The sequence below is a fragment of the Dama dama genome, chromosome 6 (genome assembly GCF_033118175.1).
Source record: "Dama dama isolate Ldn47 chromosome 6, ASM3311817v1, whole genome shotgun sequence".
In the NCBI taxonomy this organism is placed as follows: Eukaryota; Metazoa; Chordata; class Mammalia; order Artiodactyla; family Cervidae; genus Dama; species Dama dama.
In genome coordinates, this window is record NC_083686.1 from 30,462,262 (window position 1) to 30,468,261 (window position 6,000).

The following is a 6,000-nucleotide window of genomic DNA, read 5'->3' on the forward strand; positions in this document are numbered from 1 at the left end:
TAGGGTCCAACTCTCACATCTGTGCATGACTACTGGAAAAACCATAGCTTTGATTATATGGACCTTTGGTTGCAAAGTGATGTCTCTGCTTTTTATTATTTTTATTTTATTTTATTTTTTTTCTATTTATTTTTATTCGTTGGAGGCTAATTACTTTACAATATTGTAGTGGTTTTTACCATACATTGACATGAATCAGCCATGGATTTACATGTGTTCCCCATCCCGATCCCCTCTCCTGCCTCCCTCTCCATCCCATCCCTCTGGCATCCCAGTGCACCAGTCCTGAGCACCTGTCTCATGCATCCAACCTGGGCTGGTGATCTGTTTCACCATAGATAGTATACATGCTGTTCTTTTGAAATATCCCACCCTCACCTTCTCCCACAGAGTTCAAAAGTCTGTTCTGTATTTCTGTGTCTCTTTTTCTGTTTTGCATATAGGGTTATCATTACCATCTTACTAAATTCCATATATATGTGTTAGTATGCTGTAATGTTCTTTATCTTTCTGGCTTACTTCACTCTGTATAATGGGCTCCAGTTTCATCCATCTCATTAGAACTGATTCAAATGAATTCTTTTTAATGGCTGAGTAATATTCCATGATGTGTATGTACCACAGCTTCCTTATCCATTCGTCTGCTGATGGGCATCTAGGTTGCTTCCATGTCCTGGCTATTATAAACAGTGCTGCGATGAACATTGGGGTGCACGTGTCTCTTTCAGATCTGGTTTCCTCAGTGTGTATGCCCAGGAGTGGGATTGCTGGCTCATATGGCAGTTCTATTTCCAGTTTTTTAAGAAATCTCCACACTGTTCTCCATAGTGGCTGTACTAGTTTGCATTCCCACCAACAGTGTAAGAGGGTTCCCTTTTCTCCACACCCTCTCCAGCATTTATTGCTTGTAGACTTTTGGATAGCAGCCATCCTGACTGGCGTGTAATGGTACCTCATTGTGGTTTTGATTTGCATTTCTCTGATAATGAGTGATGTTGAGCATCTTTTCATGTGTTTGTTAGCCATCTGTATGTCTTCTTTGGAGAAATGTCTGTTTAGTTCTTTGGCCCATTTTTTGATTGGGTCATTTATTTTTCTGGAATTGAGCTGCAGGTGTTGCTTGTATATTTTTGAGATTAATCCTTTGTCTGTTTCTTCATTTGCTATTATTTTCTCCCAATCTGAGGGCTCTCTTTTCACCTTACTTATAGTTTCCTTTGTTGTGCAAAAGCTTTTAAATTTCATTAGGTCCCATTTGTTTAGTTTTGCTTTTATTTCCAACATTCTGGGAGGTGGGTCATAGAGGATCCTGCTGTGATTTATGTCAGAGAGTGTTTTGCCTCTGTTCTCCTCTAGGAGTTTTATAGTTTCTGGTCTTACATTTATATCTTTAATCCATTTTGAGTTTATTTTTGTGTATGGTGTTAGAAAGTGTTCTAGTTTCATTCTTTTACAAGTGGTTGACCAGTTTTCCCAGCACCACTTGTTAAAGAGGTTGTCTTTTTTCCATTGTATATCCTTGCCTCCTTTGTCAAAGATAAGGTGTCCATAGGTTCGTGGATTTATCTCTGGGCTTTCTATTCTGTTCCATTGATCTATATTTCTGTCTTTGTGCCAGTACCATACTGTCTTGATGACTGTGCCAGCCTGATATTTCACATGATGTACTCTGGGTAGAAGTTAAACAGAGTGATAATATACAGCCTTGATGTACCACTTTCCCAACTTTTGAATTAGTCTGTTGTTCCATGTCTGGTTCTAACTGTTGCTTCTTGACCTGCATAAAGGTTTCTTTCCCATCTCTTTAAGAATTTAGCACAGTTTTGTGTGTGTGTGTGTGTGTGTGTGTGTGTGTGTGTGTGATCAATATAGTCAAAGGCTTTCACATAGATGTTTTTCTGGAAAGCAGTAGATGCTTTTCTGGAATTTTATTCTTTTGTCTATGATCCAACAGATGTTGGCAATTTGATCTCTGGTTCTTCTGCCTTTTCTGAACTCAGCTTGTACATCTGAAAGTTCTCAGTTCATGTGCTGCTAACGCCTAGCTTGCAGAATTTTGAGCATAACCTTACTAGCATGAGACATGAGAGCAATTATCTGGTAGTGTGAACATTCTTTCGCATTGCCCTTCTTTGGAATTGGAATAAAAAGTGATGTTTTCCAGTCCTGTAGCCACTGCTGAATTTTCCAAATTTGCTGACATATTGAGTGCAGCATTTTAACAGCATCATCTTTTAGGTGTTTAAATAGCCAACTGGAATTCCATCAGCTCCATTAGCTTTGTAGTTAATGCTTCCTAAGGCCCACTTGACTTCACACTCTAGGATGTTTAGCTGCAGGTGAGTGACCACACCACTATAGTTATCCAAGTCATTAAGACATTTTTTGTATAGTTTTTCTTGCCACCTATTCTTAATCTCTTCAGTTTCTTTTTGGTCTTATCATTTCTATCCTTTATCATGCCCATCCTTGCAGGAAATGTTCCCCTGATCTCTCCAATTTTCTTGAAGAGATCTCTAGTCTTTCCCATTCTATTGTTTTCCTCTACTTCTTTGCACTGTTTATTGAAGAAGGCCTTCTTATCTTCCTTGCTATTCTCTGGAACTCTGCATACAATTGGGTATATCTTTCCTTTTCTCCCTTGCTTTTCGCTTCTCTTCTTTCCTCCACTATTTGTAAGGCTTCTTCAGACAACCACTGTGCCTTCTTGCATTTCTTTTTCTTTGGGATGATTTTGGTTTCTGCCTCCTGTACAAATTGTAAGCCTTTGTCCATAGTTTTAACACTACCTAAATGTAATATGATCTTGCTCTCCTGTAGACCATTAAAAAATAAGGCACTTTGGGGAGTACAGTAGATAGTCATGATCTCTACTTACAAAGAATATCTAAAGAGAACTTGTTTTCAGCTGGACATTGATAGGAAGGCTGTGAAGAGACATTTGATGTTATATAGAGCCCGAAATGGGATGTCATTATGACTTTAGTACTAGTGCACACAAAACTTCATGCTTTAGTAACTTTTCTGATTTCAGGATTTCTGGGTATTCAGATTTTCACAGATTACAAAATACAAGGGGTAAGCAAAAAACTTTTCACTTTTCATTTCTGTAAAGTGTTAATAATCCAGTATGGTTTTAGGGCTCTCAGTAATTTTGTCTTTCATTTACTCAAACAGGTCTTTTACTCCTTTCAGGACTTTCAAAACAGATAGCCAGGTCAATTGTGACCTACGTGTGGCCAAACCCATTGCTAGCATTTAGAATCTCTGCTTAGTCTTAGCAGCCTTTGGAAACAGTGATGGTGTTTCTGACTTTAATGACATTATTTTTTTTTTTTGTTTTTTCCTCTCAAATCCCTGGTTGCCCTTAATTTCTCTCTTAGTTCCTTTTATTTTCTTTAAACTCTAAAGTTGAGAACACTTTTAAAGATTCTTCCTGAGTTCATCCCTCCTCTACCTTCCCTCCAGTCTCTATCTTAGTATCATTCTAGTTGACCTACCCCATTTTAATATATCATCTCCATGCTGTTGACTTCACTGAACCACAGATATAAGTATCCAATAGCTTTTGTAGTTGTATTTGAATTAGATGCCCCAAATTTGTCATGAACAAAACCTAATATTTGATCGGCAAACCAGTCCCTGTCTCAACCAAGTCTTCCACTGGTCTTTTCCTTTTTAATAAATGGTCCTATGATACTCTGCGTGGTTCAAGAGAAAATCCTATGGGTCATCTTTTGTCCCACCCTCCTCCTTTCCAACAGTCCATTAGAAGAATTATAAGCCCTGAATCCGCCACTACTTTCTAGTCTCACCTAATGAGACCCAGCTACTGGCATCACACACTCGACTATCCTGTTTACTGTCTGCTCTCACTACTTTCACTCTTCTCATCTTATGATCATTCTTCATAAAGCTATAAAAATGTGACTTTTGAACTTACATCTGACATGACTATTCTCCTGTTGAAAAGCTCTCAATGGCTTCCTATAGCACTTAGAATAAGTTCCAAGTCTTTTATCAGAACCTATTACTCTTTCTTCAGTCCTCTTACCTTATCTTCTACCAATCTGTCTTTCAATATATGCCAGTTTCAACAACTTCTCTATTCCTAGAAAGGGCCAAATTCTGGGATTTCTGGGAAAATCAGGAACTTCTCACTTTTGTTTGTAGTCTCTGAAACATTCTTACCCTACTTTTTCTTGTTAGTATCTCCCTCATATTATTCGGGTTTCAGTTTGACTGTCTTTTTCTCAGAGACACTTTCCTTGGCACTTTTTCTGAGTAGTCATTTCCTTTTCTTCATCACCTTATCATTTAAGTTTTTATTTTCTTCATAACTTATCACAACAAGAAATGATTTAAAAAATTTACATATATTCATTTACTATTCTCTGTCTTCTTCCACTAGAAGATAATTTCCCCAATGCATATACCTTTTGCTCGTGCATATGAGACACTCAAATGTTGCAGGAATGATTAAACATGTGGGCTGTTTAAGTTGTAAATTCTGGCCTCATACCATACCACTGAGTCAGAAATTTTAAGTGGAGACACGTTCCTGGAAATCCACACAGTTAATAAGCACCTAAATAATTTTGGTACAGATGAAAGTTTGAAAATCACTACTTTCGTCTTGATGAAGACAGAACCTGGTCATGAAGAACTTCTAAAGTGGACAAGCATATTATCTGGAATTCTAATTTATTTCACTGAAGAGCTAGTATGTGTGGTTGAGTGATGCATTTTTCTGAGATTAGTTTTTCTGTGAGAGCCTTAGAACAGACTTCCTCCAACTGCTGGGGAAGCTGGGCTCTAGCTGAGCTCTTGTTTGAAGTGAGGGCAGCTGGATTTCAATGTGGCCCTAAGTTCTTCTTCTTCTTTTTTTTTTTTCTTCTTCATTCCAGAACCAAAGTCTTGAACTGTTAAGGGAATTTGGAGGCTTTCTTAGGCTCTGGGATGGAGGGGCACTTCAGTTGTCAATGCTTCACTTTTCACCTTGTTTTGTGGCTAAATGCCTTCAGCTACCTTGATTTGACCCAACTTTGACCGGAAGTTTAAACACTGCCTGGGTGTCAATAAATTGACATACATATGTGGGAAAATACTATCTCTTGGATATCTTAACCATTTATATAAGAAAATAACTCATCGGGTGAAATTTGTTCTTTATATTTTTATAACAGAAATGTCATACACTGAACAACAAGAATATTGCTAACATATTTATTTCTTTCCCTTTTGTTTCTCAGGTCACAGGTTATTTCTAAGACTAAAAGAACTTTATAAACTCATTTGTATATTCATTAGAAATAGTTTCTAAATGATTTTATTTCCATTTCCCCCCTTTTTTTTACTTTGCTGGTTGAAGCTAAATGCCATTAAAAATACCACTTTGAGTATTGAATTTATCCATCTGATAAGCATCTATGGAACATCTAATTTACGTTTATCTAACTGTCAATACCTATTTATCCTTTCAGGTTCAGCTCAAAGTCACCAGGAGGACCTCACCAAATTTGTGTAGGCAGAACTAATTTTTCCTTTGCTTAGAAACAAAACAACAACAACAACAACAAAAAACCCCTGTCTATGAATACCTTATTGGAATATTTATTATATTTATTGAAATTGTATACACGTTTAGTTTCCTCTTGCTAGACTGAGATCCTTAAAGCTGAAAAATAAATAATTTTGTTCAAATCCCTAGCACTTAGCAGAACAATTGACACATAAACAATACTTCGTTTTTTAGTGAATTAGATAAAATTTGGAAGATAATATGGGGGACATGAGTCTTCTCCCGGAAGGAAGTAGCAGAATACTGGAGTTGAATATAGCTCTTTGTTTACTTTTCCATGAAAGCTTTTTTCAGTAATTAGTGTATAAACTCGACGTGAATATGGCCACCAGTGTCTCTACAGCTGACTACATTTTAAGATGGCATAACATGTTCAGGGCCACACTGATTTTGCCAACTGTTTTAGATGAGTTTAGGGG